We start from the raw sequence: 21,554 nt of genomic DNA, 5'->3' as shown, positions 1-21,554 counted from the left end.
ATTTTACAATTTCAATGGAAGTGTCTTTTGAAATATAAAAAAATACCAGGTCATTACAGAGTGCATTTCTTCTTGAATGTCACAATCTCTCATCCCTGAAATCTGTTTCTTAACATTTCATCTTTGTATGGAAAGTTACGAAGAGATGCGTGCAAAAGGTCACAGTGTAATTTCAATATGTGAATAAGTTAGCATGGCGAAATAGAAGCAAAGCTGTGCATGATAAGTAACATGTTGGATCGGCCATATGGCAAAGTGCCTCTCAGGAATACAGTAATCCCCCGTTTTACCGCGGTTCGAATCTCATGGTTTATCGTGGAATTGCTTTTGCAAAATAACGAATTTGGCTGATTTTTCCGGTCTCTAACAATAGACCAAAAAACTGATAGGGAATTTTTTTTTAATGGAAATTTATGTTGGAATCATAAAATATAATTAATAATTATATTTTTATTCATATAAAATTAATTAAAATGTTAATACAGTACTGTATACAAAAAATAGCTTTTTTGAGGTGGCGTCCTTTATCGCGGCGGTTTAGGAACGTAACCATTGCAATAAACAGAGGATTGCTGTATACTGATTATCACGAGCAAATGCGACAGTGATTCCTGTTACACTGTATATCTCAGAAAAATGGCCAAGATTTACAACCCTAAGAACACAATGGTTTGCAAATCAATAAAATGCAAATGAACATAAAGTATATATATTTTTTTTTAACTGAGGACATGTACCATTTAGAGGGAAAAACAGTAATTTTGCATTTAATGGCAGCTAATGTTTTTTACCACATTTTACATTCCACTGCAAGTGGTATTTTGCATATAACTTTTACAATGACAAGTCTTAATCTTGTTCTATTGAAAATCACTGTGTAGCATCATGCTGAACTTTTGTATACTTCTGAGAACTGAGGAGACCAGTTGCTAAAGTTTTGTGAGAGGACGGTTTTCCCGTATGCGTCTAATACCAGGATTCGAGCTGCTCAACAGTTCTGGGTGTCCTTTGTTGTGTTTATCGTTTCATAATAAGGCAAATGATGCAGCATGCAGTTAGCGCTGTCTTGATTAAATATTCAAGGCCATCCCTGAAAAAAGCATAAAGGTATACATGGTTTTTGTATATTTAACGCAGACATTTCAAGAAAAGCTGGACATCGTGAGGAAAGGCCAGCCAAAACAGTTTTTAGGCTTTTTCATGAACTATTTTATTTCTGTCTTCTTCCCTGTGGAATTTGCACAAAAACACACAATTTGCCTTCATTTTAAATCCTCACTAAAACCGTAATGCACGAAAACAACGCACAAAAATGCACACGTTTTGAATTGAGTTGCAGATCCAACACACTTTATTATTATTATTTTACGACATCCAGTTATTTCCCCCCCATCAATTGCTCATGCATGCATTAATGTTTACAATTCAGCAATATTTTTGCAAATCACCTCTGCAGCATATTACCAGGGTTGTGTACAGAATTCCCTGAATGCACTTTAAACCTGACAGTCGACAGGCTCGGCTCTTATCCCCGCTGCCTCTGCTATATTTAATTCACTCCCTGCTGCTGATGGATTGCTGATCGGAGAACGGTTCTCACCTGACGGCGATACGAGGGTGAAATTGAACGTAGTGGTGCAGCGAGTCGTCTGGGTGCTGTAGCATGAACTGCTTGGGAGGGAACGGAGAATTGGTGAGCAACAGCAGCAGTCTAATGGTAGGGTTTGATGAACAAGACCATGTTGATGTACAGGGTTTTTCTGAGATATTTCAACTTTATACACAAACACGTGTAAATATTCACACAGATCGTTATATAACATATAAAAATATAAAGTGGAAAAACAAAGTGTTTTCTGTGCATGCAAGGGATGAGTGGAGAAGTGGTAGATGATGGAGGGAAGAGGTGAGCAGTTGAGGAGGATTAAAGAAGTGTGGTGCAGCGGTAAAGAATAGAAGGATAAGTGGAGCAGTGGTAGAGGATTGTTGCTCTGGACAAGGGCGTCTGCTAAATGCCACAAATGTAATGGCAGGATAAGTTGAGCAATAAAAAAGAATGGAAGATGGCTGCCACTTTGTAGCAGTGGGGTGGCAGCAACAGGACGTTGGCAGAGGGAGCGTAGCAGTGGGGGTGGCAGCTACAGGATGTTAGCGGGCGGAGCGTAGTAGTGGGGCGGCAGCCACTGTTACAGGATGTTGGTGGAGTGAGCTTAGCATCCTTTATCCAATCGCCAAACATCTTTAATCCTATCGCTTTAAAATCATATAGAATGATCTGTCCAACTCCATTTTTTAAAGCCAATCTCTCAAGATGGATCTCAATCACTCTAGAAAATGGACTGCAATTTTTTTTTTTTCATTTTTTTTTTTTGACAAATGCATCTTTTATAAAACTATTATTACAAATATTGACCCTCTGCCCATTTATTATTCATTCAAGTTATTTATTCAGTTCTTCCTTTTATGAGCTGTGCATGCCTCTGCCTCAGTCCACGACCAGCACAATATCCCCGACTGCCCCTGGTGTCACCTTTTTTGCCTGCTCTCTTCACCCTGCCTCATAAAACAGTGCATTATTACCGAAAAGAGATTTATTTTTTCTTTTAGACGAGAGTGCTTGCTGTAGATTTATTAAACCAGGATGAAGAAATTTGCCCAGTTCGTAATAAAGTGCCACAGGTTGGTTTCCTACGGGGCTGAATGCATTATTAGAGTGGTGGAAAAAGAGAGTGTTGTGGGTAACGGGTTGTGTGGGTAGTGGGAGCTTTGAGTGACGTGTGTGTGTGTGTGTGTGTGTGTGTGTGTGTGTGTCTGCTCAGTAGTCTGACTGTAGGCTATAATTACGGCACTGACAGTCCTATGTGATGCCCAGTGGAGGCTCCACCTGAATCCTGCTGTTAACTTCTTTATCTACCTCTTACACACACACACGCACACACTTTCTGAGGATGCATTTGAACTTCTGTCATTTGCATACCTTTAGTAGGAGTGTGTAATTGAATGAAATGTGTGTGTGTTTAAAAACAAGAACATTTAGTGTTTAGTGTGTCTCTCACTCGGACCAGGGCATTTTACTGTTTCCATATAAAAAAAACACACTTTTTCACAACATAAGAGTTGGCATGTTTGATTATGCTTCACCACTTGAAAAAAAAAAAAAATCATGATGATCATGATGAGATACTTATCATATAGAAATGGACAATTGTGCAACGTAATAAGTGTGTGTGTGTGTGTGTGTGTGTGTGTATGTGTATTTTGTCCCTATTTAAGGGACAATACTATATAAATGAAACTTAGATATATTTTAGAGTAGTCAATGTGCAGCTTGTAAAGCAATGCAGGTTTACTGTGCTCATTATTGTCTAAATAACTGGCAACAAAAGTAAGTAGACCCTAAGTGATGACAGCTGTATGTCATATAACCATGCAAAGCCACACATCCTATTAATATTGTGCACGTTTTTGTCTGCTTGACAGGACCATTTTTGTTTAAAGCAGTTAAAATTTGGTGCGAAATATATTTAACACCAATATATACAGGGAGTTTAGAGTTCAGAGTGCCATGGCCAAGCATAAAATTAATTGGCCGGCTGATCAGCAGAAGGCTTGTTCACCTAGTAAGCTGGAAGAGCGCTTCCTGCAACCCACGTCACTGCCTCAGTGCCAGGGCTGGCCCTTCTTCCCATACCTGCACACCGAGGTGCCTCAGCATGTCAGGCCACAGGCTGTCCGCACACCTGCACACCATGGCTGTGCTGCATGTCTAATCAGGCCGATCTACTGCATAAGCTAGTAATGGGAGATGTCTTGGTGGCGAGCAGATCCGTGAGCTATATTGTGGTATGGAGCTGGCCCTGAGGGAGACCAAAGAGACTGCTAAGGCCATTGGCTGGTCCATGGCCACCCTCGTCACTATGGAGGCATAGTTGGCTCATAGGCTGTCCTCCTGGATGCTCCGCTGATGCCGACCGGCCTGTTTGGAGACGCTGTTACTGCGGTCATTGACAGGCCTCAGGAGCAAAGAAGTAGTCACGGCATTCCAGCGTTTCCTCCCAAGTCGCTCCTTTAGGGTTGCTCGGCGAGCGCAGCCACCACCACAACTTGGCACCTCCCGACATCGTTAAGTGCAAAGAGAGAGCGTCGCAACGCAAACTCCCCAAAAGGAACCCGATGCCCAGGGAGATTATAGATCTTAGGACCATCATTACAGGCAAAATAGTCCTTACCTAGGACCACCTAGAGACCCGGCTGGGAAGGGGCACTGTACACCTCACTATATGGTGCCCCAGTGCCCTTAGGGAGCTGGTTTGTTAAACCTGCATCCCTTGGTGCTTCAAAACACGGCCAGCAAACACCATTTTCACTATAAGCCTGGCACCATAGCAGACATTGGGGGGGGGGGTTGCCGCCTCTCAGGAGGCCTCTAGAGCTGCTCCAGGGCGTTGCTCCAGCTCTGCATATGCCAGAGGGCAGTCTCAAGAGACTAATAACCTTAAGAGACTATCTGGCAGGCTCTTCCAGATGTGTCTCAGTGGGTCGTGCACACTGTAGACAGAGGCTATATAGGATATAGTCGGGTGTCACCCACCCTGGTTCAACGGGGTATACCCCATCTCATACGCACCTCTCACAAGGTGCTGAGTGGTCATGAGTGCCTGCTCCACTCAAAGTCTCTGGAGATTTCATCGAACGTGGCACATAAACTGCTTCAAGATGCTGGCCGTGCTTTAAGCTCTGAGGCATTTCCTCCAGACCTCAGAAGCCACAATCTGTACAAGCTGGCTTGCACCGAGGCCTGTACACCTTTCCCCCTGTCGTGCTGCTCCTGGAAGTTCTGAGACAGTTCGCCAGACGGAGTCAGTCTCCTCCGGGTGGCCCCGCGCTGGCCGGACAGGCCATGGTTTGCAGACCTGCTAGCCCTACTTTAACACTCTCCCTGGCAACTTCCTCTCCATGGAGGTAGTAGAGACCTTTCTTCAATCCAGTGCTCCCGCCACAAGGATGTTGTACACCGTGAGGTGGCAACTGTTTACTGCATGGTGTAAACAACACTGCTTAGATCCAGTTAACTGCCTAGTTGGTTCAGTGCTGGAACTCCTTCAAAAACAGTTCGCCAGAGGGTTGGCTCCTTCTAATCTAAAGGGTTGACCTGTCATGTCGCTGGGTAAGAACCCGTTGGTGACACGCTTTCACCACGACACAGAGTGCCTGCATGGGACTTTTCTATTGTTTTGGAGGCCCTGTCGGTGCCTCCCTTTGAGCCTCTGACTCAGGTACCTCACAGTTAAGACTGTGTTCCTCTTGGCCATCTCCTCTCTCGGGGGTTGGGGACCTTCAGTTTACTCCAGGCCTGGCCATTGCCTTCCTCTACCCAAGATCAGGATATGTCACTAAAGTACCCTCGGTCATCCCACAACCTGTTATGGTCCAGGCATTTTCTCCTCCTCCGTTTTAGGTCCCACACCAGGAAAAGTCTTATATCTCCAGGTTATGTATGCTACCATGTTACCTGGACCAGCTTAGATCTTTGCACACCGGGTCATTGTTGGAACGAGGCTAGAACAGATTTTTTATATATATATATATATATATATATATATATATATATATATATATATATATATATATATATATATATATATATATATAAATTTGTTAAATAATGGCTTTAATCTAACTTTGTTCTCTACAAGTCATTTCCTGGCTATGAGCGTCACACCTCTCTGTCTGCCGTGCCCTTAAAGAGCAGTGGCTGGTATTTTTCTTAATCACGCTGCGATTGCATTAATTTCCACAGGTCCATGTGACAGAACAGAGCGCTGAAGGCAACTTAACACAAAATGATCACATTTTCACTCTCGGCCCATAACCCTGGCTGACAGTGGACTCGAGCATGTGAGACAGACTGATGTGCAATGTCTCTGAGCTCCATGCAGATGGAAATAGCATTTTTTTTTTTTTGTAAGCCAGTAGGAGAAGCTATCGATTGTACGACAGCCGAAAGAGAACAGTCCCGTTTTTTATGGAGATTGAATTCAGGGAGATAGAGGGTTCGAGCACACCCATCATCCTGTGTGAGGGCTCAGGGCCACGGTGCAGGATACAGGAGACCGTAATGATGTGTGTGTGTGTGTGTGTGTGTGTGTGTGTGTGTGTGTGTGTGTGTGTGTGTGTGTGTGTCTGAGAATATCTCACACACTATCCTTTGCTGTGTGAATGAGGTTGGGTCTATTTGATTTTTTTTTTTTTTTTTTTTTTTTTTGTCTAATAAATATCTTGATTTTGATTGTTTGTCCCACCAGATCATGTCTTACTTTGTGTGCACATCTTTGTCTTCCTGTGTCTTTGAGACACAAACAAAAAAATATTTGGTGTTTATCTGTTTGCTGGGCAGCTGTAGTTGTTTGGAAAAGAAGTGTGAAGACTCATGCAGCTCTCCGAAGTGATTCCTACCTGTCTAAATGTGTTTCTGTCTGTCTTTTTTTTTCTGTCTGTCTGTTCTCCAATACTGTCTGTAGTCTCATTTGGCGGTCTGCCTCACCTTTCATTTTCTCTTTTTTCTTTTTCTGGGTTTGTCCTGTACTGTCTCTTTTTCTCACATCTATCATATTGCCTTGTTGGTCTGTCTGTCTACTTGTCTCTTCTGTCCTGTCAGACAGTAAAGGACAGTTATGTCCCAGTTTACATCTAATTCTTTACTTTTTTTTTTTTTTTGGTCTGTCCTTTTGTCTCTCCCCATATAATGCTTATCTTGTCAGTTGTCACATCTTGTATAAATCTTTGCTTTGACATGTCTGTCCTGTACTGTTTCTTTTTCTCCTGTCTGTCTCTCTGTCTACTTATCAGATTGTTTTGTTCTCTTGTTTTTGTCTGTTCTTTTGTCTTTCGACACATTTTGTCCTCAGTTGTCATGTCATACATTTTTTTTTTGCTTTGACATGTCTGTTCTGTGTTGTTGCTTTTTCTTCTGCCTCTCTGTCTGTCCTTTTTATTCTTGTCTGTTTTAGTCACTTTTTGTCTCTTCTTGTGTAATGTTTGTCCTGTCAGTTTTATGTTTTATGTCTTGTCTATATTTTTGACAATATCCCTCCTGTCTGTCATCTTGCCCTCTCTTTTTTTTTTTTTTTTTTTTTTTTTTTTGTCTTTTGTCTTCTCTCCTGTTTTTCCTGTCCTTTCTGTTGTCTTGTCCTGTCTGTATGTTTTCTTGCCATGTCCCTTTTGTCCTGTCTATTATCGTGTCTCATAGTCAGGTCACTGTCCTGTTTTTCCCCGCCTTTTTATTCTGTCTCTCAGATCTGTTCTGTCTGTCTGTCTTATTTGTTTTGTCTGTGTATTTCTGTCAGCCATCTTGTTTTATCGATCACAGTAGTACAGTTATGATGGTTGAATGGCATACATTATACACTGCTTTGTCACACACACACACACACACACACATAGTGTCCTCTAAATAGACATTTTTCTTCACTATCAGTAATGTATGCTTCAAATCACAGTGGTTAATTGCAGCAGTTTGTAATTAGCTGATTGTCTGATTGGGAACTCAAGTATTGTTCTGACTCTTCATATCTCACCAGGCTTACAGCTGCTAGCAAATACTTAGCAAAAGCTTAAGGACACACACACACACACACACACACACACACACACACACGCAAGCATACACTGAAGGCATTAGGAACAAGAGGTTAACTAATACAGGTCATGTGGATGTGAGTGTGTCAAGCTGACAGAGCTGTCAGTCGTACCGTTTTGCACTGCTGACACTGTGCTCCTCGGGCCGTCCCTCACCCAGGAGGAGCTGTAGAACAGCAGAGCTGTCGAACCACAGCCACGGGGTCACAATAACCGCATAGGAAGTCATGTTTGCTACTCTCCTGCTTATTCTCTCTAAACCTTTAACCTCTTTCTGCCTGTCATCTGAACCAGACTCGCTGACAAGTTTTAGTTTAACTTTAAAAAAAAAAAAAAAAAAGAAAAAAAGTTGGATTCCTTTGAAGTTTTACTTTGAATCTGCAAATGATTTAATGATTACCATTTGGATTTAAGTGTTAATGTTTTTACCCATTAGTAACTGTTCCTCTCTTCTATTTTTCCTTTCCCATTTTGTCTTGCCTCTCCCCATTTTTATTTTATTTCCTTTCCTTTCCTTTCTTCCTCCTTTGATTCTTTTCTTTTCTTTTCTTTCCTTTTGCCATTTCTTTTCTTTCCACTGTTTTTATTTCCTTTCTTTTCCTTTAATTTCCCCTTTTCCTTTTATTTTCTTTCCTCACCTCTTTCCTTTCCTTTCCTCCTTTTGCCATTTCCTTTCTTCCTTTTTTGTTTCTTTCCTTTTTTTCCTTTTCTTCCTCCTTTGTTTCTTTCCTTTCCTTTCCTTACACCTCTGTAACTATTCATTTTTTTTTCTACGAAACTGAAATTTGTGCTGATTAATATTTTATCAGCAGCAGCTCTGGTATAAATCTGTGTTCTCAGCGGCTGCTGATCTGCATCTGAGTTTGAGCATCAGGATGAGCAGGACATATTGTATGCACTGAAAGATCTGCACCAGCTGGACCAGGTGCTGGTGTCTTTGTCTCCACATCAGATTGCCTGTTTGTGTGTTGATCATTTGTGTAATGTGCTTTATTGCAGCGTCCCCTCAGGCCAGACAGATTGGAAAACAAGCTCCATTAGAGTGGGGTAAAAAAAGATGATAAAGGTGTGGAGGATACTGGAGGAAAGAGGGAAGGAGGTGTGGAGGTGGTGTATGAGAGACGGAAGTGGGGTGGGGGGTTGATGCTCCTCTAATTGACTGAACATCTGCAAATAGTACGGTGTCCCCACAGGTCATTAGAGACAGAGGCGTAGCAAGTGCCCATCTCATAAACACCCTCCATCCACCACCCTGCACCCGTTGCCCTCATCAGTACCCACTAATGAACCCTCACCCGGGTCGAGGCCTCACTTTAATTACTGTGTATGTGGGGAAAAGTGGAGGCGTCTGACTTTTGAACGTGCATGTGCTAAATTCTGTTTGTAAATAGACAAATTAGCCTATTAGCTTGTAAACTGGGAGTAGGTGGTGATTTGGTGATTAACCTGGCTGTTTTGAAGCTGTCACTTTTTTATATTGATTGTTCCTTTTTTTGCCATTAAATTGTATCCTGTGATATTCACCATCTTGATTTGCTACCCATCATTAAACAAAGCCATTCTCTCTAATGCGGTGCTGTAACCTGAGCATGCTCTCACCACCTACTCACGAGAAAAGCACTTTATTATTCTTCCTTGTATCATCCTAACAACAAAAAGCTTTTGGAAATGCAGAAGTGTTTTTTTTTTTTTTTTTTTTTCCTTCCTTTTTTTGCCTTCAGTTATTTCCCCTTCTTTCCATTTCATTGTTTTCCGGTTATTTCCTTTTTTGTTTTCATCTGTAATTTATTTTTTCTTTTCTCCTTTTGGATAATTTTTTCTTTTTATTTTCCTTTTTGTTGTGTATACTTTACAGTATAACAGTACAGTTTTTTGCAAAAATGCAAAAAAAAGCTTGTTTTTTATTAAAGCAGTTTATTATTAGCATTTGTAAACATCAACCATTTGAAATAAAATGCCTGCTTGGTAATATAATATCTAAAATAATATTTTAGAAACATACGATATAAACAAACAAAATAGAATAAATTAAATGAATGCAATACCCTTTTTATTATATTGATTTAATTAAGTAATTGCACCGATTACTCAGGGGCACGGTATGAAATTATTGACTGTATAATGCATGTATAGTACACACTATATATATGTTGTGTATATGTATTGTAGTTTGTAAAATACACAACATTTTACAGTGTATAAAGTTTAGGATGACGGTGTATTTCACACCTAGAGCTCCACCTTAGTCTGGCCATCGCTTAATACCATCATGATGACACCACGGCTGTCGAAACCATCAATATTATAGAGAAATGCAGTATACCAGAGCGCTGCATCTCATTCAGTGAGAATGAATGTCAGTACTAAAGCGAAAAACCCAAGGAAGACAATTCAACAAGTCTCCTTTCACTGTAGCCACAGCTGCACTGCACGCATACATCATCTCTAGCAGAAATAAAATGTGGTTTTCCTGTGCATTGACTGGAGATTTGAAATGGAGTGTGTTTTTGTGCAAATTCTACAGGAAAGTAAACATCAAATTATAAACGGTTAATGAAAAATCTGAACTGTTTTGGTGACCTTTTCCCAAGATATCCCCCAAAAGTCCGTCTTGTAAATGTCCTTTAAGTGCAAACAAATCAATTTCTGCTCCTCCTGCTGCCATTGCGGAATGAGAAAAAACAGCTATTAAATCCACAGACACTTTTGCTAGCTCTGACTAGCGCTCACTCTGACCATCCAGTCAAAGGACATGAAAATGCGGGTGAGTTCTGACACCTGCGAGGTGGCTTTAGAGACACCAAATTGCTGTCTGATTGGTTGCAGCAACAGCTTCAGGAAACAGAGTTTACAGCAGCAGTTTGCAGCATTGGAAATACAGCAACACATGATATAACAGTCAAAATCTGATTGGATATAAACTCGTATACAGACACTGGGAAGCGCAATGGAATGAAGATAATGGACTATTGCGAATAATTTAAAACATATTAATATATTTTTGTTCATGAATATGTGAGTCAATGATTCTGATGGCCTGCCACTGATAATTTAATAGTGTACATTAACAGTACATATAGCAATAACAGTGTATGGTTTAACTTGTGTAGTACAGTCTAACAGTGTATAGCATGGGTCTTCAACCGGGGGTTCTACGGTACTGCTAATTAATGCTAAATCACAAATTATTATCTTTAAAAAAAATTTACATGGGGGGAAAAAAAGAATAAAATATTAGAATTATTACATTGAACTTCTATTAAACCTAAAGCTCAAATGTGGTCCACCTGTGAAAGGAAAATGTATGAAACTGCTAATTTATGAAAGACATTTGTGAACAACTTGATCAATTTTAATTGCAAAATGTTTTTTTTTTTTTTTTTAAAGATTTGAAAATATACAATGATGCATGTACAACATAGTTTTAATTGTCTTATCATAACTAGTTTAATTTGATTGGTTTCTAATAACATCAGTGGCTACGTTTGACACTTGTTTGTATCAGACCCCATGTCTCTATCGCCTAAGGGGTCCTTGATTTGAAAAATGTTGAAGACCCCCTGGTATAAAATGTAATGTAACAGTCTATAGTATAGTGTTATGTTGCATAATGTATTGTTACAGTGTACTGTATAGTGTAGTGAAGCGTGTAATCACAGATTCATGTGTAATGGGGATTCGGTGTGTATTAGTACAGTGAGTGTGTGGCGTATATATGCTCATATCATGCAGCTTTATTGTCATGCAGTGTTTTTGGAGACCACCATCATAAGCTCACTGACTATACGCCATTTCGTCTCCACATGATACACACTTATACACTACCAATATAATACCATGATGCTTAGTGTAATATTCACAAAGTAGTAAATAAATCAGCACGGGGCCGAGCCTGGCTCCGTCAGAGAGGGGAGTTGATAAGTTAGCAGTGGGCTACCTGCTGGTTTGTTCAGAGTTGCCAGATAACGCAGTAGCAGGATCCTCCGAGATAAACATATTTACTGAGCGTGATTGTGTTAACATGTAGGTGAAACTCCCGGAGACGCACCTCACACACTTGTATACCCGAGATGGTGGGCTTCCTGTCGCTGCTTGATGTATTCAGCTGTTGTGTTGAAACTGAAGACACCTACCGTTGTTTGTTTGCTCAGTCATCTGTCATGAAAATCACTTTTAAATCATTATTAGAACAAAATTCAGTGTATAGAGTCGAAGAAAACCTTTTAACTTTTTTGTTCAAAACCGATTTGTCTGCTTTTTGTTTAGACTGCATGGCCAGAAGTTTGTGAAAGAAATGACCATAAGATTCTCATGATATTCTGCTATAATAACCTCTACTCTTCTGGGAAGATCCACTAGTTCCACTAGATTTTGGATTGTGATTGTGGAGATTTGTGGTGGAGACTGAAGTCAGGTACTGATGTAGGTGAGGTAAGTATGCCTGGGGTGCAGTCAACATTCACAATCATCCCAAAGGTTTTCAATAGAGTTGAGGTCAGAGCTCCACAGTCTACAGTTTTCCACTCCAAACCATGTAAAGCATATCTTCATGGAGCTGTTTTTATGCACAGGATTCCTGGTTCAAGTGTTTTTAAAAAAATGTCATGCTACAACATCGAAAGACGTCTTATACAGTTGTATAGTTCGTAGAGGAACCACACATGGCTGGAAAATTAGGTGTTTCAATACTTAGCAGAACACAGAGACAGCGTTGGTTAAAGTTGTAAATGACCTGCTATTGGCTTCTGATCAAGTTTTTGTCTACTTGTGTTGCTTGATCTTAGTGCAGCTTTTGAGACCATTGATCATACTATCCTCCTTGCTAGACTAAGAACAGCTCTCTCACACTCTCTAAGGTAAAGTTTTGTGTTCTGCAAGGATCTGTCTTGGGCCCACTGCTTTTCTTTTTATATATGCTGCCTCTGGGTGAAATTATAGGTAAACATGGTAATCACCTCCATTGCTATGCTGATTATACACAGTTGTATGTTTCAGCAAAGCCAGAAGAGAGAGAGAGAAACAATGCAAACAAAACAGCTTAACATTGCTGAGAAATGTGTAAAGAACATTTAGACAGTGGATGCTTAATAACTTTCTTTTGGACGGAAGTACTTTTACTAGGACCACATGCAGCTAGAAGCAAACTTTCCGATTATGTAGCATCTCTGGATGGTGTTTCTGTCACAGTGTGCACAGCAGTCAAAAACCTTGGTGTGATTATTGACACTAGTCTTTTATTTGAGGCTTATGTGAATAACATTACCAGGATCGCCTTCTTTCACCTTAGAAATATTGCTACATTTAGAAATTATCGTTACAGGATGCAGAAAAATTCGAGATTAGACTAGTGTAATGCTTTACTGTCTGGATTTTCTAGTACGTGCATAAATAACCTTAAGTGAGTCCAAAATGCAGCAGCAAGAGTCCTTACCAGATCCATGAAATGTGACCACATCGGCTTTGTTTTAATCAGTCTACACTGCTTCTAATTAAATCTCACATTACAAAATACTATACTGACGTAAAAAGCACTGAACTGTCTCATGGCACAGAGCGAACGTTTGATAAATGATCCCCCTTTCGCCTACGTGGATCAAAAGGTGCAGGTTATTTGTTGGTATCTGAAATAATGAAGACTACAGCAGGGGGCAGATCTTTCTAATATAAAGCCCTACAGTTATGGAACAACATTCCTATTAGTGTTCTGGACTTAGACACCGTCTCAGTGTTCAAGTCGAGACTAAAACACATCTATTTAGTCAAGCATTTTATTAGTGGGTCTTCCGTTGGTCTCTCTCTTTTTTTCGAGTTAAAGTGCCTCGAGGTTCCAGTGACCAGTGTACCTCTACTTTCTGCTCCTTAGATCTACCTGGTTCATCCCGACATCCTACATCTGAATAGAGTCCTTCTTAATTGAGACACTCTGTGTAGCTGGGGATGGTTCCTTATCTACAGCCTAAAGATCTATGAAGCCGGTTAGAAACTAAAGAACTTTGAGGGTTGTTTCAAACTGTAATTATTATCAACAGTCTACTACAGTGGCTCAGGACCACAGGTTGCATGAATAGTTCTGCTTTTACATACCTAATACCACACACCTCAACAATCGGACTGCAATGAATGGACAGTCAATGCCATGCAGATGAGGATGGGTTCCCTTTTGAGTCTGGTTCCTCTCAAGGCTTCTTCCTCATACCATCTCACAGTGCCACAGTCACCACTGGCTCACTCATCAGGGAGAAATAATAGGGAACTACCTCATATTCAATAAACTTTCACATTCTTTTATATAACCTTATTAACACTTTATTTGTGTAAAGCTGTTTTTAGACAATATCCATAACATTTAACTAAATACTTGAATAATTGTCCATATCTTCTTCTTCTTCTGGCTGCTCCCATTAGGGGGCGCCACAGCAGATCATCCGTCTCCATACCACCCTGTCTTCTACATCTGCCTCTTTCACACCAACTACCTGCATGTCTTCCCTCACCACATCCATAAACCGAATAATTGTCCATATAATAAATCAAATTTAATTTCAATGCATTGGTTTCTCTTCCTTTAAATGAGCTAAATAACAGAAGAGTCAGCGAATAGCTAACTACCCAAAAGAGAAACCTGTAGCTGGCTACTGACTGTCCGGCTTAATCAGGACTGTATTTTTTTAGATTTTCAATACAATTTCTGATTTTCCCCAAATAATCTTTGTGGAGCTTGTTTAACGATCTTTTTATAATTTAATACTGACAGCAGAAAAAAAGTATTTTACATTTCAAGTCAAAAATAATCGTAATATAATTTTTTTTTCTTTACCCATGGGCTGTGTTTACATGTATAAATTAAGGAATCATCATAAAAATGTTTTCAGTTTAAAATTTCAGTTTATAAATAAATAAATATATATACATTATATATATAATGTGTGTGTGTGTGTGTGTGTGTGTGTGTGTGTGTGTGTGTGTGTGTATGTATGTATGTGTGTATATATATATATATTATAATATATAAGAAAAAAAATATTTCAGGTTTGTAGTTTTCAGTTTGACAAATTTCCCATGTGAAGTCTTTTCCCTGTGCATCTATTCCTATTTGATTTTGTGGTTGTATTTGTTACGGTAAACTAGCGGGGTGTGTGTGTGTGTGTGTGTGTGTGTGTGTGCGTGTTAAAGCTAAAGCTGCACGGCAGGACTGAGTGAGTTTGTGCCTCACTCATGTTCGATGGCATTTCAATTTAGCGAAGATTCGCTTCAGCAGCCTGAGTGTGTCATGGGGCCGAGTCTGGTGAGAAAAGTGAGCTGGTTTGACAGTAAGCACGTACGTGTGTGTGGGTGTGTACTCGCACTCAGCTTGTCAAACTTCAGGGTCTGGGTTGACCCTCACAGACCGAGCCCCCTCTTGGGTAAACCCTGATATCAGACAAAAGGCCTCAGCTTGGACAGTTGTGTGAAATTTGCGATTTATGAAGCAGCACTGTTGTTCATCGATACTGAATTCATTTGTAAGGCCATATGTTTTCTTAGATTTGCTTCAAATTTCCAAAGTTGTTCCCCTTTCTGGCTCTATTTAATCATATCCTTCATATTTTTTAAAGAAACATACCCTGGCTGTTTACAGTATATATTATATATGGTGGGCCAAACATTTCACACTCAGGCCTTCAGGCAGTCACTCCACATCTTAATACCATCATTATGATGCCATGGCTATAGAAACCATCACTATTATAGAGAAACACAGTATAATAGAGCGCTGTATCACAGACAGGAATCACATAGGGTGAGAATGAATGCAAGAAAGCAAGAAACCCATTGAACACAACTCAACATGTCTCCTTTCACTGTAGCCACAACTGCACTGCTCACATACATCATCCCTAGCAGAAACATCAATATAAACCTCATATATTTATCCCCAAGTGAGTAACAGAATGTGGGAGGACATACAGGTTCCTCAGATGGAGTTGTATAAGACTAAATCACACTGCACTAATCACTACACTCAATCAAACGTCATCTGTGCTGAACAGCTCTGATTTCATTTCCGCATCTGAACCAACTGAATTAAAAGTAAGTGAAGTGAAAGCTCTTGATTATTTCTCCAGGCACTACAGGTGACGACGATGATGTTAAACTTTGCGTTAAAGTGGATGGCTGCTTTTCATTGCTCATTAATTAGATAATTACATCTCCAACTGCTTTTTCTTCAGGGAGATGCTTTATTGACCAATAGGCCACGTCTTCCAGCTGTTGTCTGAGAGCAAATATCAATCTTTCTCTTTTCCCAGAATTCCCATTAATTCTGGACCATTTAAATGAGCATAAATCCCTTTTTTTTTAAGTAAACAATCTGGTTTTGTCGCCACACGGTGAAACACTTCACCGTTCAAATACACCACATTACAAAAGCCATAACGTTATATAATCTCATAACCTTGACCAGATGGTCCATGAAATAAACAATACAAGCACATTAATATTTTTATAAACATTGATTTTCTTTGCATCATTAATTCCGGCAGAGATGAAATGCACCGTATCCGCGATGTGACAACCACGGTGTTATTCTGCAAAATTCCACTTTAACTTAATTAGTTATTTCATCCTCAGGAATTTCAAATCTAATTATTTGGTATGAGATTTTTTTTTACAGGTGTAGTTATTAGTGATCCTTCTTCTTTCTTCTTCTTTCGGCTGCTCCCATTAGGGGTCGCCACAGCGGATCATCCGTCTCCATACCACCCTATCCTCCACATCTGCCTCTTTCACACCAACTACCTGCATGTCTTCCCTCACCACATCCATGAACCTCCTCCTTGGCCTTCCTCTTTTCCTCCTACCTGGTGGCTCCATCCTCAGCATTCTTTTACCAATATAATTCATGTCCCTCCTCTGCACATGTCCAAACCATCTCAATCTCGCCTCCCTCACCTTGTCTCCAAAACGTCCTACATGCGCTGTCCCTCTAATAAACACATTTCTGATCTTGTCCATCCTCGTCACTCCCAACGAAAACCTCAACATCTTCAGCTCTGCTACCTCCAGCTCCACCTCCTGTCTTCTACCCAATGCCACTGACTCTAATCCATACAACATCGCAGGTCTCACCACAGTCTTATAAACTTTCCCTTTCATTCTTGCAGATACCCTACTATCACAAATCACTCCTGTCACTCTTCTCCACCCACTCCACCCTGCCTGCACTCTTTTCTTTACTTCTCTAACACACTCTCCATTACTTTGCACTGTTGACCCCAGGTACCTGAACTCCTCCACCTTCTCCAACTCTTCTCCCTGCAACCGCACCACTCCACTGCCCTCCCTCTCATTCACACACATGTACTCTGTCTTACTTCTACTGACTTTCATTCCCCTTCTCTCCAGCGCATATCTCCACCTCTCCAGGCTCTTCTCAACCTGATTACTATTCTCACCACAAATCACAATATCATCCGCAAACATCATAGTCCAGGGAGACTCCTGTCTGACCTCGTCCGTCAACCTGTCCATCACCACTGCAAACAGGAAAGGGCTCAGGGCCGATCCTTGATGTAGTCCAACCCTCACCCTGAACCAGTCTGTTGTACCTACTGCACACTTCACTGCTGTCACACTGTCCTCATACATGTCCTGCACCACCTTCACATACTGTCGGCTAACGATACCTGTGGCGGTCGTTGTTAGCCTGGGCCTCGACCGATCCGGTATGAAATTCTCATTTGTGATCCACATATTTGATTTGGCACATGTTTTACGCTGGATGCCCTTCCTAACGCAACCCTCCCCATTTACCCGGGCTTGGGACCGGCACTAAGAGTGCACTGGCTTGTGCCTCCCTAATGGCTGGGTTAGTTATTAGTGCTCCTAAAAAATAAATAAATTAAATCAATTTTAAAAAGGCAGGTCTCAGGGGTAATTCAGACGATTCCAAGTTTGCTAATGGGGCTTCAGTTGAAAAAGTCGAAAAAGAAATCCTTCGGTTGTAATTTTAAGAGTTTCCCAAAAGGGACATGATGAAGAATCGTTTAACGCTCAGGGTCCTTAATGGATTATTTTTATTTATTCATGTATTTTTTTTTTTTTTGTTATTGCTGCCTTATCAGTAATAGGAGCGGAATAATTAGTTAAATAGAATTCAAATCTTTTTTTTTTTCCTTCACATTTAAGGTGTCTTTTTTTTTTTACCTGCTCTCAAATCCCCCCATATTATTCTGGACTTATTACTACAATCAATCTATTTCCTCTAATTTGGACATTGGCCATTAAGTTGCGTTGTGTGTTATGCTTGATTAGCACTGTAACATGGATGATCCTGAGATCTGTCTCCAGCTTCTTAACATCGCTGGGATATAAGAAGAAAGAATTTCACTGTGCTGTAATGTTCATTTGACGACTATAAAACATCTTTACTTTTAATACCAGCATTTTCTGGACATTTCCAACAAAACATCCCAAAACGCAGTATGTACAGGATATGGCAAGTTTGTGTCTCTATGGTTTCTTTCTTCTCTTCAGTACATTGTGTACAGTTTGAGTGTCAGATATAACCAAAATAACCCAGATATACAAAAATATAACACAGTATTAACACACTGTGACAGTGTTCAGGGGGCAAGCTGTTATTATTATGGCTAGAAGGAAGACTTGGGTATTAGGAAGACACTTCTCTGTTCTGGCTCTTCTCGATTCTGGCACCCAGGTTGTGCAACAAACCTCCACTTGATGTCCAGACAGCTGATTCTTGAACAGTGTTCATACAATGTTTAATGTCCTTTCTCTTCCAGCAGTCCTAATGAACCAGCATCAGTGCGTATTTACTGAGAAAGACTTCAAAGCACATCTGTATGTTGCTCCGGATAAGTGTGTCTGCCAAATGCTGTAGAAGTAGAGTGTATTGTAGTGACCAATAAAAGAGTACAATACATTTTTAAAAAGAAACATGGTGCTGACAGAACAAATGGTGATAGACAAGTATTTTACTTACAGAAATACAAGAGAGCTATAAAAATGTGCATGAGGTAGCTCAGGGTAATGTGGTCCCCCATAATGCAGTTCTCCGCAGGGTCCTGGTTTAGGCATTGAACTCTAAATCGGAAGGTCACAAGGTAAAATCCCAGCCACACCATGCTGCCACTTGCTGGGCCCTTGAGCAAGGCCCTTAATCCTTAACTCACTCTGGGTAAGGGCATCTGCCAAATGCCATAAATAGAAAAAAGGTGCAGAATTGATTTTGTCTAGGTTGACTGTGTGCACGTGTGTGAAGAGATTGTCTGACCCATGAGGGCCTGAATGCTCTGGTACATCAGTGGTTAAAGCATCCCTGCCACACTAAGCTGCTACTTGCTGGGCCCTTGAGCAAGGCCCTTAACTCTCAACTGCTCAGATGTTATTCACTCTGGAAAATGGCATCTGCCAAATAGGGGGAAGATGCTGAATCTTCAAAGACATCAGCACAGTGGATGACCAGAGACACTGATGATCTCGCTCTATGCTATAAGGCCTTTTAATTGCCGATTTTTAGACTAGGCCGAAACTATAGACCAGAGATATCAACGCTTTTTCCCATGAAGGGCCAAAAATCAAACTTAACAGTAAATGTTGTATGAATGGTGTTAACGCCATTTAACGACAGGTAAAGACCTACTACTTTCTTTCGGCTTCTCCCGTTAGGGGTCGCCACAGCGGATCCTCCGCATGTTTGATTTGGCACATGTTTTTACACTGGATGCCCTTCCTAACGCAACCCTCCCCATTTATCCGGGCTTGGGACCGGCACTAAGAGTGGCTGGGGTCGGTTCCCTGACCGGGGATCGAACCCGGGCCGCAGCGGTGAGAGCGCCGCGTCCTAACCACTAGACCACCAGGGAACAGGTAAAGATCTACCGCTTCCTAAAACACCTAAACTACACTTTTTTTCCAGCTGTTTGTTTAATAGTCTTTTGTTACTGTACTAAAAAGAATTTGTATTTGAGTAGACTTTAACTTCACTCAATGTCAAAGTCAAATACTTAACTAGATATCAGTGTTTGACTCATTATTATCATTTTATTAATAGATTATTGTGCTAAGAGTAACAGAGTTTCTACATAAACTAAGCAAGTGTCTTGCAATAAAAATGATAATAGGAACATTATAGCCTTAATAAATCGTAGTTTTTCGGAAACTTAAGTACATTCAAAAGGCAAATACTTTTGTACTTTTACTCAAGTGACTCTTTTTTACATTTACTGAAGTAACATTTTACAGAATGTGTCATTTAATTTAACTCAACTTCATTGTATTCTTTATCCACCACTAGTTTTGGGCATGTTTACTACAGACTACTGCGTCTGGGCGATTGGTGATGGTCATGCCAGGTGTTACACAGAGTAACTCGCGGTTTCCTTTTGGCTTTACTCTGCAGCACATTCTCAGCATTTGTGCATTAAAAGAAATCTTTTCATGAAGCCTTTAGAGGAGAAAATAAAAGCACACATTGTTCAGTCTCAGTACAAATGAGACAAAGAGAAAGTCGACGCTTTAAACAGGATTTTTTATTGGTATACAACGTGTATACAAAATTGCAGCATTAGGACAATGGAACATTTCTGGACTTTCCGAATGCAGCTGTCGAACTGCCTTCTATGTAAAACACGACAGGACAAAATAGTCTTTTATAGATACACCAATTAGCCATAACATTAAAACCCCTGACAGGTGAAGTGAAAAACCTTTGATCTTGTTACATGGCCCCTAGAGTGGGATATATTAGGCAGCCGAGTCAGTTTCCGATGTTGAAATGTTGGAAGCAGGAAAAATAAGAAAGTATAAAGATCTAAAAGAGACATGGAAAAGGGTCAGATGGTGATTGATAGATGGCTAGACGGCTGGGACAGAGCATGTATTTGACTGGGAAGATGTTTTTAAAATTTGGAGAAAATGTATTTCTTCAATTATTTAATCATAACTTATAATAGGAGACAGAAATGAATGTGTTAAATCTCTTGAACAAAGCCGAGATTTTATTTCTGACGTTCCATTTAAATTATTAATGACCGAACGCAATGCCGTTAATCCAAAAATCTGAAAAAATTATTGAGCAAAATATATTTATTTTTTCTGCTTGTGGTTGTAGTGTTTGTCCTAACTAAACATCTCGGCACCTTGACAGGGCGAAGGCTCTGTAGCTTTAATGGAATCCTCAATAACCAGCCTCTATTTTAAGCAGAATATTTGTTCGTTCTTATTGCCGAGGTGCGATCGAAGGGTTTCGGCCGCATGTACACACCCGGCGCTCCATAAAGTGGCTTGACCCTCCATTATCACGTCTTGTTTGCTTTTTTGCTACAAGATGGTCTGTCTCATGTCACGTAGATCCATCTTAAACAAACGGACACGGCTTAGAAACAAATCAATGGTTTGGGCGATCAATGGAATGTGAAAGCAAACTGCTTTTTTTCTCCCACTCTTCTTGTTCTACTGGGACAAAGAAAATCCATTTTCTCTTTTCTCATTTCTAACCACTTAATTACACTGGGTGAAATACTACTGACCTGTTTCCCTGCCGACAGCCTGTAGGCACAGAGCGCTCGTTTCCTGACATGTCATCTTGTGTGTTATTGGAAAAGTTGTAAATGACTGTTTTTTGTTTATGAAGGCTGACTTGCTCTATTAAATGTCATAATAGTTAAGTAACATTGGGCAAAGTTTGAGATTGTTATGGATGTGTCTCTGTTAATGATAAATGCCGAGGAAAAACAATTAAGTAACTACACAACTGCACACACTCATGTTCAGATAAAAGTTTGTGGACACCTGTTATAATAACCGCCACTCTTCTGGGAAGATGTTCCACTGGATTTTGGAATGCATCAGAATAAAGGTTTGTGGAAAATGCAAGTTGGCATCTTTTTTTTAAACGCATTTGCATGGTTAAA

General features: G+C 40.3%; 1 protein-coding gene and 1 non-coding gene across 2 annotated transcripts in view; one reads left to right on the top strand and one right to left on the bottom strand.

The window, feature by feature from the left end:
* robo2 (roundabout, axon guidance receptor, homolog 2 (Drosophila)) overlaps nt 1-21,554 on the top strand; it is a 509,120-nt gene that overhangs the window by 32,856 nt on the left and 454,710 nt on the right.
* trnae-cuc lies at nt 19,434-19,505 on the bottom strand. The gene has a single exon. It is a non-coding gene; the product is annotated as a tRNA-Glu (tRNA).

The sequence above is a fragment of the Silurus meridionalis genome, chromosome 12 (genome assembly GCF_014805685.1).
Source record: "Silurus meridionalis isolate SWU-2019-XX chromosome 12, ASM1480568v1, whole genome shotgun sequence".
Classification (NCBI taxonomy): Eukaryota; Metazoa; Chordata; class Actinopteri; order Siluriformes; family Siluridae; genus Silurus; species Silurus meridionalis.
The sequence above is the reverse complement of the archived record's forward strand: the minus strand, read 5'-3'. Positions and strand labels throughout refer to the sequence as shown.